Source organism: Dermacentor silvarum, chromosome 10 (assembly GCF_013339745.2).
Source record: "Dermacentor silvarum isolate Dsil-2018 chromosome 10, BIME_Dsil_1.4, whole genome shotgun sequence".
NCBI classification, from domain to species: domain Eukaryota; kingdom Metazoa; phylum Arthropoda; class Arachnida; order Ixodida; family Ixodidae; genus Dermacentor; species Dermacentor silvarum.
The window spans coordinates 61,560,023-61,576,649 of record NC_051163.1 but is presented as its reverse complement, the minus strand read 5'-3'; positions in this window follow the sequence as shown (position 1 = coordinate 61,576,649).

The following is a 16,627-nucleotide window of genomic DNA, read 5'->3' as shown; positions in this document are numbered from 1 at the left end:
CGTCAACCTCTGTCGCCTCTGCAACCTTCCCTCGTGGCTTCTTTCGCGGTGGGACTTCGTCATCGCTCTTCCTTTTTCTATCGTTCCTCTTGGGAGTAGGCTGCTTGCTCAGGTAAGCTGGAAGATTCGGCAAAATTGTGGGGACTGCGTCCGGAGTAAGCGTAGGCGTCCCGCGTGAAATACGAACTTCCTCACCATTTATACGGTGCATGCACATAGTCCCTGACAATGAAACGCTGCTCAAAATGCAGTTCACATACCGCGCAGTCTGCGGTTAGCGGCTTGTCGGCTCTATGTAGGTTCTTTTCCCACGTGCATCTCCGTTCCGGGTCTGCAGGCGCCTTGAATAGCGACAGCTCCTTCGCACTGTTAGTTCGGGCGTATCCTGTGCTACACCCTGGTGCGTAGCAGTGGTTGAGACGTTGCTTTGCACTCATTGACGCAAGTGGCCGCATTCACATGAGAAACTTGGCGAAACGCAATCACACAGAACGAAATGCCACAGCCAAAACACACCACTGAAATGCAATGGCCGGTCGTGCTCAAACCGCTCGTTTGCAAGAGTGGTCAACGACAGCGCCACCGCTTCAGGTGCCACTTCCGCTGACACGCGCAGCAAGGCGCGGCCCCCTCCGCTCGTTGCACAGAGCCGCTATTCTGGGGCTCTATTCTGGACACGCATGGCGGCTGCACGGCCGCCATTATCCGCCATCTTGGCTGTCTCATTGGCTGTCCAGAGGTCACGTGTTTCGAAATTTGTGCCGGGAAACGGAAGTTTTGCAAAATGCAATTTTGCGTTTTCGTCAGAATGACGAAGCGTGACGAGGAGCTGCAAGTTTTATCGACTAATACTTTTTTGTGGTCCTTGGCGCCTATATTGCGACTTTAGCGCTTTAAAAGAAAGTGGACGGTAGCATGCAGAAGCTCGTGCAATGGATCTGCAATTTCGCGAATATGTGGTGGCGTTCCAATATAGCCGGCATGTCAGCTTGTTCATTGGCTGAAAGAATATCCCGTGAGGAGCGTCACAGGAAGGGCCGTTTCGTAAACGTCAATTTGACGTTGCGTGACGTTGCGCTGGGCCGCCATTGCAGAGATTTTCCGCCATAATTTGTGGTGCGATGAGCCGCGCGAATTATGGTAATGAGCGGCCATATGCAATGGCAGTGGAGAGGCAAGCGTATCGCCGCATTTTCCCTGTCATTTCGGGCCATAAAAATATTTTGCTCACAACGCGTGTTCATAGCATTTGCATCGCTCTCGGGTGGTGTTGGCATTTGTGTTTTGCACCATCATTTTTATTAAAAACACGTTTATTTGAAATAATATTGGTTGAAACTAGCAAACTTTCTGCTACATTTCGCACTTTTCACTATTGCGTTTGTATTGTAATCAATATTAATGACTTTTCGCGTCATCAAAGGCTATGACAACGGTGACTTTTTAATTTGCAAAAAAGAAATGCACGCAAGACGGCGCCTTGAAGTTTCCTCTCGCGGAGCGAGTAAGCATCGAAGTGCACATGAGATGGCAGTGCCGGCGTTTGCGTCGCTCAAGCGGATACCTGTGGCGCGCGCAACGCTATCGATGATATTCGGCGGCTTCTCAGCCAGACGATTCGGGCTGAGTCACTTGCAGATCACGAGATAGCGATAACGCGGCCTAGAGCGTGCGCTGATCATCACTGGCAGGTCGCGTATGTTGTCTCAAGGTAGAAAGCAAACGCGTGGGCGCCAATATACGATGACTCATTCCGTTTCCCGAGGACACGCATCCTAGCTAATGAAGCAGACGACAGCCTGCGCGCATGCAGACGACGGAAGCGAGAAACGATTTTGATGGAATAATCGTACGCGTTGAGCTAGCTGTTTTATTTTTACTGGGGAGGAAAACTGTTTTGCTTTATCAGCCACGCTATGTTCAATGCCTACATTACAGTTTCTTAGGCGAAACGTCAAATTTGCGTCACGTTACGAAAGCAAATCGGAGCTATCGGCGCAATTGTGTAAGCGTCGCGCGTACGTCACGCTTCGAAGAAAATGGCGGAATGTCCAGAATAGAGCCTCTGAATTGCTTCTAGTTCACTGTACCTCAAGTACGGTGGCTAGATGGGTATCTAGCCACCGTACTACGGTGGCTAGATGGGTAAGTGTGCCGACCGAGCGTAGTTCACCACTTCTCCGCATCATGACGCAAAATTGGCGCTGCGGACAGTAGAAAGGTTCAGCGGCGCGCAACGGCGGCTGCGCTGTGTAGACGAGCTGCGTGTCTGATAGTATCGCTTGCCTCTGATTGTATATTTGAAGTGCGCGTTATAATACCGTTCTGGGCAGTGTAGGCCAAGCCAGAATGAGGAACTTGTTGTTGTCGTCTAGTCAGAAAAAACGAAACGCTGAAGTAAATTTTCTAGCTTGGCAATCGGTCACATTTATTGATATAAACGCGGCGCTCCAGCCCATTGCATTAAAGACGTAAATGCATTTTTTCCATGCATAAAACAATACTACAATGGTTTTATACGGTATGTGGAACCGTGTTTACATGATATTTAGCGAGTTCTAATGCTTCAATTTCGAGAAATCCAGCTATTGTTTTATTGCTGCGTCAGTTACGGTATCTAAATTGGTGCGAGAAGAATTGTGTTGGTAAGTGCATATGGTTCACTGTTTCATTGTAATAAAATAAAGCAATAAGTCTTGGACTAGATTCGTGAATATATTTAAAATACAAGAAAAGCTCTCGTAACTTGAGTCAGCAGACACACCAACATAAATTAGCTAGCGCCAGCAAGGCCGCAACGTTGGTCCACCACATCATAGCATTGTTCACAGCACACGCCTCATCTTCAGGTGCTTCCTCTTCTCCCTGTTGCTTTCGCGCGCCATGTTATTGCCCTTGACAAGAAAGTAAAGGCGTGTAATTGAATAGAACTTCACAACATCGTTTGTGAGCTCTTTCTTGTGCCGCTTACAGCCGATCAAATTCTTGGGATTCAGCTGCAGAAAAGGATGCAAAGTTGGCGATAGACTGTTCCTTCGTAACTCATTTAAACTGAAGCACAGCTTGAAGGCGTCTTCGAGCGATGCTACCAGTTTTTAACACGAAAGTGTTTTATGCCGGGGTCCACCAAGACTTCACTGACGTATTTCCGTCACGGAAATACGTCAGCTTACAATGTACACGAACATAATACAAAGAAAGAAACCAGAAGAAAAAGTTCCACAAACATGGAAAATTTGGAAATCGAACCCACGACCTCTCGGTCCGCGACGATAGATCGCCGAGCGTTTAACCCATTGCGCCACAAACGCATTTGCAGAGAGCTACACAGACGCGCCTTATATATCTAACACTCCTCCGTGTACCCGCGCTCTTGCTCGGGGCGCTGCCGCCGCCTACGAGCAGAAAAGAGAAGTACTGCATTATGACACTAACGCGCACCGACAGTGAACGCTTCGGTGGTCTCAGCACTACTATAGTGCCTAGAATATACTTACTAGTGTGCCGACCGCGGGCTTTCCGGTGGCACGGAGAATGATGCCTTCCGCTGGCGGCCACCAGACGGCGATAGCCGTACGGACCGTGCTATGCCGAGTGGCGTCTCTAGCCAACGCGCGCGTGTGCGACAGACGCCAATGGGCTGTCCCAGCCCGTTTCGCTCTGCGGAACGTTGGTTGATGTGCAAAGTGTAATCGAAAGAATATGATTTCGTTGCACTTACAAACGATCGTACGCACAGTTATCATTATAACGCTACACGATACCGGGTGTTTCTGCGAAAAGTACCAATAAATAAATACGTGGTTTCCGAAGAAGTGTAACTTTTTTCCACAGTAAACTATATATGCGACACAGTGTCCACAAATGCTAAATTCACACCAAGTTGTATCTAATTACCATAAATTAAATTAATTACCATAAATGACGGTAATTAAGCCGGGCACATTTTCATGTGCGAAACAGCGTCGACTAATTTTGAACGAGCGCTCAATGTAGCAATTATTAAAGTGTTTCTCACAAGCGACAGCCACCAGAGCTATAGCCTTCGATCTGCCCTCTTATATTCTCCCACTCGGCAAAACGTTCTGGGTAAGCAGGCGCGCTGAATAATGAGACTTGCTCGTTGTTTGAGCGGTATCCAGTTGTACAATATGGGACAAAACAGGTGCTGTCTTTACGCCTCGTTTTCTGCGACGACATCTCGGTTCCGTCCGTGAACAGACACAAGTGCGAACCACGCGCACAGAAAAGAAGCCCATCAATGACATGCGGAGGCACCACATGCTACTTGCTCGAAAGCTACAACGCGCCGCAACCGGTTGACTGCGCTTACGAACGCGCATCCGAAGTGCATCCGAAGCGCAAGCGACGCGTGATGCGCCGCTCGGTTAGCACGGTCCCAAACAGTGTCGCCGTCTGGTGGCCTCCGGCGGAAGGCATCACCGGTGGTGCCAGCGTCTCCCATTGGAAACGCCCGGCGGTCGGCACACTAGTAAGTATATTCTAGGCACTATAGCACTACGACGCCTCGATGCCAGCATTCGAAGGGACGCTGGCATCAAGAAGCACTACCAACGCCACCTAGGTGGCGTTCACCGTACTCAGCACAGCGGAGCGTGGCCTCCGCAATTAGCTCTGAAAATGTTTCTGAAGTTGATCGCGGAGGCTGCAATTACGACGCGCTGTACGCGCTGATTTGACTCGGTGACGATTCAGTTACGTGCTTTGTCTTGCGCGTTGTATTAGTGTGTCAGTTACGTGCTTCGTCTTTCGCGTTGTGCTAGCGTGTGCAGCGTAGTGCAGCTTCCATATGCACGACGGTTGCTCATGGTCATCGACGTTGGTAGTCGTGATGGAGGAGACGTGCCACCAGGCGTCAGCGTGGGTGCATCAACGCCTAAGGGCGCTTTAGCCACAAAACACCAATAGACATTATATATCAATGTGCAATAAACATTACACTACTTCTGTGAAGACACGTTTCACTTTCGTGTTCTATACCGATTCCTATATAAGAGGGATCAACCACATTTTTTTAGTGCTTCAGAAGGGAGTAACAGCCCTGACCTACGCATTCTGTTGAATTCAGTAATGTCCCTGAGCAATCGGAGCACTTGGCTCTTTGCAGAACTTCCTTGCTACATAGCCTGCTATATAGAATATTAGCCTAGAATCACTTTTCTTTTCCTTGTAGCAGCGCAGTGGTGCTCGATGTCGCAGGCGCTGAGCACCTCATGTGCGGCTTGCAAATTTCCAATGTCAAGGAGCTCATGGACGTACGCTTTTCGGTGTACCGCTTGCTCATTAACGTCGCCGATACAATCTAGCCACCGTACCGATACTGAGCAAGCTACTGAGCAGCTCGGGGCGAACATTTCCCTGTCAGACAGCGGAACAATTCCGCAGTCTTTCTCGCAAATTTAGAGCCCGACTTGCAGTTTGGAGCGAAGCAGTAGGTCTCCTTGGTGGTCTTCTTTGGTGGAGCAACGCCGCCGCTAATCTCGCCGGTCATCTTTCCTACCTGGAACATTCCACATCGCTTAGGAACTTACAAACAGTACGAGAGATGCGGAGCTCTTCGCCTTTGAAACTGACACGAACAGACGACATACAACTATTCCAATACGGGCTTTATTTTTTTTTTTTTTTGCTCGCCGCCAGTCCGCCAGCCCCCTGTAGCAGACGACGTGCGCTGCGGAACCTTTCTACTGACCGCAGCGCCAATTTTGCGTCATGACGCGGAGAAGCGGTGAACTACGCTCCAGAGGCGCCGGTCGGCACACCTACCCATCTAGCCACCGTAGAGTGTACTAGATAATGGTCGAGTGGGCCGAACGGCGCTCTCCCGCTGAGGCGCCGCGTGTGGAAAAATTTTGCGAGGGCGCTGCGAGCGAACTGGATTGGGGCGGAGACACGCTCCGCGGCATATTCAACGCACTTTCGCTGCGGGCGCCGAGGCCGATTGCGCATAGTACGCTCTTAAAATAGTGCTTTATTTCAACTGCAAATTTTTGTTTACACCATCTTGCCAAACATATATATTTGAGGCATGGATTATACAACGCGTCGTCTTCAGTTTTGTTGTCGTTGTCAAGCGCGTCGTCTGCTAGCGAGCGCGCGTTCGCTACGCGGACGCTGGCGGCGCCCAGTTTTTCTCGCAGAACGTCTATGTAGTACATTTGTTTTTATGTTTTAGTTGCTTTGGTGCGCTCATGACTCTTGACGGCTAGTGCCAAAGGTAGTTTCAGTCAAGTGAACCATTGTTTTTAACACTGTCTTCTAAAAGCAACTGGCATCTCTGCAACATGAAGCTACGTACGAAAATTTTATTATTGATAGCGTGTCATTTTACGCGCGCTTCTTGTCGGTGGATATTGATCAGGAACAATGATCGAAGAAAACAATATTAAACTGAAATAAACCAGGTTTATTAGCTGCGTGGCGCGAAGAATGACCGATGTATTTCTACGTAATTAAATCAAAGGGTACATTGAGAATGGTACAAATGGTACAGTGAATGGTACAAATGGTACAAATGAACTCCCGACCGTGCACGTTTGCATACGAAACACACGTATTAGTGAATACTGCACATAAAACTCTCATTCGCAGAAATAATATTCATAGCAGACAATTAAAACTAATTAATTGTGGGGTTTTACGTGCCAAAACCAGTTCTGATTATGAGGCACGCCGTAGTGGGGGACTCCGGGAATTTGGACCACCTGAGGTTCTTTAACGTGCACCTAAATCTAAGTACACGGGTGTTTTCGCATTTCGCCCCCATCGAAATGCGGCCGCCGTGGCCGGGATTCGATCCCGCGACCTCGTGCTCAGCAGCCCAACACCATAGCCACTGAGCAACCACGGCGGGTAATTAAAACTATATATATATATATATATATATATATATATATATATATATATATATATATAATATCCGTACGAATGTAACGCATAACCGCACTATTGCAGGCTGAAAGGTGATATGTGTGTGTGTGGTGTGTGTGTGTGTGTGTGTGTGTGTGTGTGTGTGTGTGTGTGTGCGTGCGTGCGTGCGTGCGTGCGTGCGTGCGTGCGTGCGTGCGTGCGCGGTGCGTGCTGTGGTGTGTGTGTGTGTGTGTGTGTGTGTGTGTGTGTGTGTGTGTGTGTGTGTGTGTGTGTGTGTGTGTGTGTGTGTGTGTGTGTGTGTGTGTGTGTGTGTGTGTGTGTGTGTGTGTGTGTGTGTGTGTGTGTGAAGTGTTATTTATATTGATATGCTGTACGACGCCGAACAGTCGTTTCGTACGAATGTAACGCATAACCGTACTGTTGCAGTCTCAAAGGTGAGAGACCGATGCAAGTGCGGACTGTTATTCCGAATGATTGTGCTACCGGAGAGTTGTGGCTGTCGCGCAGAGGCGCAGTTCCTGAGAAAATTAACGCAGGGATGTTAATAAGTCCGGCTAATAAGCTGCTAATAAGCCCTGATAATAAGTGTAATAAGCTGTCATTCAATATAAATGCCCCGTTTTGGGGCAGCCTGTAAATCTGCTAACTTGATTCAGGCAAGGAAAACTTTTTTTTTTTTTGACAGTCTCACCATCTTTGCAACCCATTAAAACTGGGTGCCCCATGTGGTACCACACTTATCTTCTTGAACGAACGCAGCAGATCTACACATATCTGTACGTGTATGTGAGGTATGCCGTTTCTCTAATTGCTTCATTATTGTCGTTATGATAGTGCGTCGAATAACTTAAAGCAGCCGTTTATAATATACAAGCTGCTTAGTTGAGCGGACAGACATTTGGGAATGGCATTACATTTATGTATGACATATAGGGTAAGCGTAACATGTTTTTCTCGGAAATCAGACTCGAGAATAATTTATTTTGTTTACACTCCTAGCAAAAAGACGAAGAACGCAGCCACCTGTCCTTTTTTTTTTAGTTAAAACAAATTTGTGGGTTTTACGTGGCAAAACCACGATATGAGTATGAGGCACCCGGTTTAGATTTCCCCACCTGGGGCTTTTTAACGTGCACCTAAATAGAAGTACACGAGTGTTTTCCATTTGTTCCCATCGAATTCCGCGACGGATTGAACCCGCGAGCTCCAGTTTAATTAGCAACGCAACGCCGTATATCCACTATACCGGGTGTTCGAAATTAAGGTTTAGGGGATTTTTAAAAATCTCCTGTGGCAGTTAGCACAATTCTCATTGATGAGCTGGGTTATTCGAAGAGGCGGACATTAGTAGCACGAGAATCGAAACACCTATTCAACTTATAAACAAAATTGATTAATGAACTTCTAAGTTAATTACTTTACGACACATATTGCAATTTACGAATTGTAGCCGGTGAGGTTGCAAAACGCATCCACTTGAAATGAATTTCCAGAATGACACCAGAATGACATCGACCGCGATAAATGACCCCGTACCTATTACTCCGCATTCTGTTACGCGAGTAAGGCGGAAACTTGAATAGAATGTTGTGCTGCAGTTTTTTTTTTTTTTCAATAACGATGGTTCCCGTAAATCTGAGTACCCGCCGCGGGAGCTCAGTTAGCTAAGGCGTTGCGCTGCTGAGGACGAGTTCGCGGAATCGAATCCCGGCCGCGGCGGCCGCATTTCGATGGAGGCGAAATGCAAGAAGCCCGTGTGGTTGCGTTGTAGTGGACGTTAATGAACCCCAGGTGGTCAAAATTAATCCGGAGCCCTGCACTACGGCGTGCCTTATAATCAGAACTGGTTTTGGCACGTAAAAACCCCAGTACAAGGTGCCGGATGGGGCAGATATGCTTTACTTGTTTGAAGCGGCAAGCAGGAAGGTTACATATGTTTCTCCGTTTGCGTTCCGCAAGACCTACTGATGGAAAATTATATGCGGAACAATACACACGAGAGATACATGCTGCTTGAAGAACGAGAAAAATATTTGTTCTCCAAAGGGAACCGTACAATAACATAGTAGAATGAAAGCCGACACTGCGGCCGCAATGCACGGGCAATCACCGAGCGGCATTAAAAAATAAAATGAAGAGAAAGAAAGGCATTTGTTCTTAAGACATATATACATGTCATATTCGATTATGAACACCATTCGAGAGGTCTGAACGCAAATACTAGCGCGCGAAGTAGTGCGATTGACCCTGCCGAGCAGTATCGCCAGCAGTTTCCAACGGCGCGACCTTGATGCGGCCCAATCCAGTTCGATCGCAGCGCCGCCACAGTATTTTTCCACGTCGGGCGCCTCACTGCAAAGCATGCGCCGCCCCAGGCGCTCGTCCCACTCGACCATATTCTAGTACACTCTAGGTAGAGTGTACTAGAATGGGGTACGGTTAGAGTGTACTAGAATATGGTCGAGTGGGACGAGCGCCTGGGACGGCGCATGCTTTGCAGTGAGGCGCCCGACGTGGAAAAATACTGTGGCGGCGCTGCGATCGAACTGGATTGGGCCGCATCAAGGTCGCGCCGTTGGAAACTGCTGGCGATACTGCTCGGCAGGGTCAATCGCATTACTTCGCGCGCTGGTATTTGCGTTCAGACCTCTCGAATTGTGTTCATAATCGAATATGACATGTATATATGTCTTAAGAAACAAATGCCTTTCTTTCTCTTCATTTATTTTTTAATGCCGCTCGGTGATTGCCCGTGCATTGCGGCCGCAGTGTCGGCTTTCATTCTACTATGTTATTGTACGGTTCCCTTCGGAGAACAAATATTTTTCTCGTTCTTCAAGCAGCGTGTATCTCTCGTGTGTATTGTTCCGCATATAGTTTTCCATCAGTAGGTCTTGCGGAACGCAAACGGAGAAACATATGTAACCTTCCTGCTTGCCGCTTCAAACAAGTAAAGCATATCTGCCCCATCCGGCACCTTGTACTCAGATTTCGTTCTTCTTTTGGGGTTTTTTACGTGTCAAAACCAGTTCTGATTATAAGGCACGCCGTAGTGCAGGGCTCCGGATTAATTTTGACCACCTGGGGTTCATTAATGTCCACTACAACGCAAGCACACGGGCTTCTTGCATTTCGCCTCCATCGAAATGCGGCCGCCGCGGCCGGGATTCGATTCCGCGAGCTCGTCCTCAGCAGCGCAACGCCTTAGCTAACTGAGCCCCCGCGGCGGGTACTCAGATTTACGGGAAGCATCGTTATTGAAAAAAAAAAACTGCAGCACAACATTCTATTCAAGTTTCCGCCTTACTAGCGTAACAGAATGCGGAGTAATGGGTACGGGGTCATTTATCGCGGTCGGTGTCATTCTGGTGTCATTCTGGAAATTCATTTCAAGTGGATGCGTTTTGCAACCTCACCGGCTACAATTCGTAAATTGCAATATGTGTCGTAAAGTAATTAACTAAGAAGTTCATTAATCAATTTTGTTAATAAGTTGAATAGGTGTTTCGATTCTCGTGCTACTAATGTCCGCCTCTTCGAATAACCCAGCTCATCAATGAGAATTGTGCTAACTGCCACAGGAGATTTTTAAAAATCCCCTAAACCTTAATTTCGAACACCCGGTATTGTGGATATACGGCGTTGCGTTGCTAAACTGGAGCTCGCGGGTTCAATCCGTCGCGGAATTCGATGGGAACAAATGGAAAACACTCGTGTACTTCTATTTAGGTGCACGTTAAAAAGCCCCAGGTGGGGAAATCTAAACCGGGTGCCTCATACTCATATCGTGGTTTTGCCACGTAAAACCCACAAATTTGTTTGAACTAAAAAAAAAAGACAGGTGGCTTCGTTCTTCGTCTTTTTGCTAGGAGTGTTAACAAAATAAATTATTCTCGAGTCTGATTTCCGAGAAAAAACATGTTACGCTTATCCTATATTTCATACATAAATGTAATGACATTCCCAAATGTCTGTCCGCTCAACTAAGCAGCTTGTATATTATAAACGGCTGCTTTCAGTTATTCGACGCACTATCATAACGACAATAATGAAGCAATTAGAGAAACGGCATACCTCACATACACGTACAGATATGTGTAGATCTGCTGCGTTCGTTCAAGAAGATAAGTGTGGTACCACATGGGGCACCCAGTTTTAATGGGTTGCAAAGATGGTGAGACTGTCAAAAAAAAAAGTTTTCCTTGCCTGAATCAAGTTAGCAGATTTACAGGCTGCCCCAAAACAGGGCATTTATATTGAATGACAGCTTATTACACTTATTATCAGGGCTTATTAGCAGCTTATTAGCTGGACTTATTAACACCCCTGCGTTAATTTTTTCAGGAACTGCGCCTTTGCGCAACAGCCACAACTCTCCGGCAGCACAATCATTCGGAATAACAGTCCGCACTTGCATCGGTCTCTCACCTTTGAGACTGCAATAGTGCGGTTATGCGTTACATTCGTACGGAAACGACTGTTCGGCGTCGTACAGCTATCAATAACATTTTCACACACACACACACACACACACACACACACACACACACACACACACACCACACACACACACACACACACACACACATATATATATATATATATATATATATATAATTTTAATTGCCTGCTATGAATATTATTTCTGCGCATGAGAGTTTTATGTGCAGTATTCACTAATACGTGTGTTTCGTATGCAACTGTACCATTTGTACCATTCTCAATGTACCCTTTGATTTAATTACGTAGAAATACATCGGTCATTCTTCGCGCCACGCAGCTAATAAACCTGGTTTATTTCACTTTCATATTGTTTTCTTCGATCATTGTTCCTGATCAATATCCACCGACAAGAAGCGCGCGTAAAATGACACGCTATCAATAACAAAATTTTCGTACGTAGCTTCATGTTGCAGAGATGCCAGTTGCTTTTAGAAGACAGTGTTAAAAACAATGGTTCACTTGACTGAAACTACCTTTGGTACCCGCCGTCAAGAGTCATGAGCACACCAAAGCACTAAAACATAAAACAAATGTACTACACAGACGTTCTGCGAGAAAAACTGGGCGCCGCCAGCGTCCGCGTAGCGAACGCGCGCTCGCTAGCAGACGACGCGCTTGACAACGACAACAAAACTGAAGACGACGCGTTGTATAATCCATGCCTCAAATATATATGTTTGGCAAGATGGTGTAAACATAAATTTGCAGTTGAAATAAAGCACTATTTTAAGAGCGTACTATGCGCAATCGACCTCGGCGCCCGCAGCGAAAGTGCGTTGAATATGCCGCGGAGCGCGTCTCCGCAACAATCCAGTTCGCTTGCAGCGCCCTCGCAAAATTTTTCCACACGCGGCGCCTCAGCGGGAGAGCGCCGTTCGGCCCACTCGACCATTATCTAGTACACTCTAACTCTAGTTAGAGTGTACTAGATAATGGTCGAGTGGGCCGAACGGCTAGAGTTAGAGTGTACTAGATAATGGTCGAGTGGGCCGAACGGCGCTCTCCCGCTGAGGCGCCGCGTGTGGAAAAATTTTGCGACGGCGCTGCGAGCGAACTGGATTGGGGCGGAGACGCGCTCCGCGGCATATTCAACGCACTTTCGCTGCGGGCGCCGAGGTCGATTGCGCATAGTACGCTCTTAAAATAGTGCTTTATTTCAACTGCAAATTTATGTTTACACCATCTTGCCAAACATATATATTTGAGGCATGGATTATACAACGCGTCGTCTTCAGTTTTGTTGTCGTTGTCAAGCGCGTCGTCTGCTAGCGAGCGCGCGTTCGCTACGCGGACGCTGGCGGCGCCCAGTTTTTCTCGCAGAACGTCTGTGTAGTACATTTGTTTTTATGTTTTAGCTGCTTTGGTGTGCTCATGACTCTTGACGGCGGGTACCAAAGGTAGTTTCAGTCAAGTGAACCATTGTTTTTAACACTGTCTTCTAAAAGCAACTGGCATCTCTGCAACATGAAGCTACGTACGAAAATTTTGTTATTGATAGCGTGTCATTTTACGCGCGCTTCTTGTCGGTGGATATTGATCAGGAACAATGATCGAAGAAAACAATATTGAAGTGAAATAAACCAGGTTTATTAGCTGCGTGGCGCGAAGAATGACCGATGTATTTCTACGTAATTAAATCAAAGGGTACATTGAGAATGGTACAAATGGTACAGTGAGAACTCCCGACCGTGCACGTTTGCATACAAAACACACGTATTAGTGAATACTGCACATAAAACTCTCATGCGCAGAAATAATATTCATAGCAGGCAATTAAATATATATATATATATATATATATATATATATATATGTGTGTGTGTGTGTGTGTGTGTGTGTGTGTGTGTGTGTGTGTGGTGTGTGTGTGTGTGTGTGTGTGTGTGTGGTGTGTGTGTGTGTGTGTGTGTGTGTGTGTGTGTGTGTGTGTGTGTGTGTGTGTGTGAAAGTGTTATTGATATGCTGTACGACGCCGACAGTCGTTTCCTTACGAATGTAACGCATAACCGCACTATTGCAGTCTCAAAGGTGAGAGACCGATGCAAGTGCGGACTGTTATTCCGAATGATTTGCTGCCGGAGAGTTGTGGCTGTTGCGCAGAGGCGCAGTTCCTGAGAAAATTAACGCAGGGGTGTTAATAAGTCCGGCTAATAAGCTGCTAATAAGCCCTGATAATAAGTGTAATAAGCTGTCATTCAATATAAATGCCCCGTTTTGGGGCAGCCTGTAAATCTGCTAACTTGATTCAGGCAAGGAAAACTTTTTTTTTTTTTGACAGTCTCACCATCTTTGCAACCCATTAAAACTGGGTGCCCCATGTGGTACCACACTTATCTTCTTGAACGAACGCAGCAGATCTACACATATCTGTACGTGTATGTGAGGTATGCCGTTTCTCTAATTGCTTCATTATTGTCGTTATGATAGTGCGTCGAATAACTGAAAGCCGCCGTTTATAATATACAAGCTGCTTAGTTGAGCGGACAGACATTTGGGAATGGCATTACATTTTTGTATGAAATATAGGATAAGCGTAACATGTTTTTTCTCGGAAATCAGACTCGAGAATAATTTATTTTGTTTACACTCCTAGCAAAAAGACGAAGAACGCAGCCACCTGTCTTTTTTTTTTTAGTTCAAACAAATTTGTGGGTTTTACGTGGCAAAACCACGATATGAGTATGAGGCACCCAGTTTAGATTTCCCACCTGGGGCTTTTTATCGTGCACCTAAATAGAAGTACACGAGTGTTTTCCATTTGTTCCCATCGAATTCCGCGACGGATTGAACCCGCGAGCTCCAGTTAAGCAACGCAACGCCCTATCCACTATACCGGGTGTTCGAAATTAAGGTTTAGGGGATTTTTAAAAATCTCCTGTGGCAGTTAGCACAATTCTCATTGATGAGCTGGGTTATTCGAAGAGGCGGACATTAGTAGCACGAGAATCGAAACACCTATTCAACTTATTAACAAAATTGATTAATGAACTTCTTAGTTAATTACTTTACGACACATATTGCAATTTACGAATTGTAGCCGGTGAGGTTGCAAAACGCATCCACTTGAAATGAATTTCCAGAATGACACCAGAATGACACCGACCGCGATAAATGACCCCGTACCCATTACTCCGCATTCTGTTGCGCGAGTAAGGCGGAAACTTGAATAGAATGTTGTGCTGCAGTTTTTTTTTTTTTCAATAACGATGCTTCCCGTAAATCTGAGTACCCGCCGCGGGGGCTCAGTTAGCTAAGGCGTTGCGCTGCTGAGGACGAGTTCGCGGAATCGAATCCCGGCCGCGGCGGCCGCATTTCGATGGAGGCGAAATGCAAGAAGCCCGTGTGTTTGCGTTGTAGTGGACGTTAATGAACCCCAGGTGGTCAAAATTAATCCGGAGCCCTGCACTACGGCGTGCCTTATAATCAGAACTGGTTTTGGCACGTAAAAAAACCCAAAAGAACGAAATCTGAGTACAAGGTGCCGGATGGGGCAGATATGCTTTACTTGTTTGAAGCGGCAAGCAAGAAGGTTACATATGTTTCTCCGTTTGCGTTCCGCAAGACCTACTGATGGAAAACTATATGCGGAACAATACACACGAGAGATACATGCTGCTTGAAGAACGAGAAAAATATTTGTTCTCCAAAGGGAACCGTACAATAACATAGTATAATGAAAGCCGACACTGCGGCCGCAATGTACGGGCAATCACCGAGCGGCATAAAAAAATAAAATGAAGAGAAAGACAGGCATTTGTTCTTAAGACATATATACATGTCATATTCGATTATGAACACCATTCGAGAGGTCTGAACGCAAATACCAGCGCGCGAAGTAGTGCGATTGACCCTGCCGAGCAGTATCGCCAGCAGTTTCCAACGGCGCGACCTTGATGCGGCCCAATCCAGTTCGATCGCAGCGCCGCCACAGTATTTTTCCACGTCGGGCGCCTCACTGCAAAGCATGCGCCGCCCCAGCCGCTCGTCCCACTCGACCATATTCTAGTACACTCTACTCTACCGTACCCGAGTACCGTAACCCGAGCAAGCGTAACCGCCATGTTGCACAGTGTAGCCAGACGCGGCCAGTTTTAGCAGCGCCCCCTGCCAACGCCTCCTATAAAGACAATGCCTGGAAAATGAGCCGCGAACTCGTGCCCTACCCTCGGATTTTTCTCTCCCCCACTAGTAGGTAGGCGAGCGCCCCTGACGGGCGATCCTTGTAAACATGCCGGCGCGCGGCGGCCGGGAGCCAAGCAGCTGGCTTGTCGCGAGCAGACGACACCTTGCCGACCGCGCGTGGTCACCGCTGCTATATGCAGACGATTACACTCAAGTGGTTTCTTTATCGCTGTTCTGAGATCATGCGAGTCACCTTACAGGGCTTTTTGTCGCTGGTCAGTTTGTTTTAGTACAAAAATTTGCTGGAGAGCTGCAAATGTCCGCGCAGCGTCAGCGGCGCTGAAACTTACGCCGACGTTTTTTTTTTTTTTTTTTTCTCCAGGGACGCCAGCGGGAGCTCGCGCTCTCCGCCGGCGGACAGCGCGCTGCCGACTGCTACCGGCTACGCCATTGGCTAAGTTGATGGTGTCAAGTGACCAGGCAGTAGGTAGGCGAGCGCTCTCGCACGGCGCCTGGTGACAACACGCGGCAGGGACCTCTCTATGGGAAAAAGAGCGACGTTCCAGGCATTGTCTTTATAGGAGGCGTTGCCCCTGCAGTTCATTTGAGTTGCGAATAGTTTTGACTGCGGCTGCTTAAAGGTCCGTTCGATTCGCCTGCACCACCACTGTGAAGCAGTTCACGGTGGTTCACGAGAAGTTCAGAAATTGTGCAGCTCGATTTCTGGCGTGCGTCTAGTACAAAAATCCCTCACGTGACTCGATCCAACGCCTGTTTGGAAGGAGTGTTCCGTGGTCTTTCGTCTTTCAAGACGAAGTTTTACGCAGTTTATAAACGTCTAAAAGCTATGAACCAACTAGCCCGCCAGAATGTCCTACTGTCTTTCAAGATCACTGCGTGACAGGGGCGTTACTGAGAAAATGTTTTGGTTACTTTTTCATGACCATCCAGCATGACTAATTATGGATGGTCATGAGAAAGCTCTGCAGAAAAATAAAATTATTGCATACGGCAGGAAATCCCAGATCATGCATGGCGGCTCACCTACCGTTTTAACCCGATTGCCAATGATCGCTTTTTTTTTTTTTTTTTGCTTTATTTAATTAGGAAAATG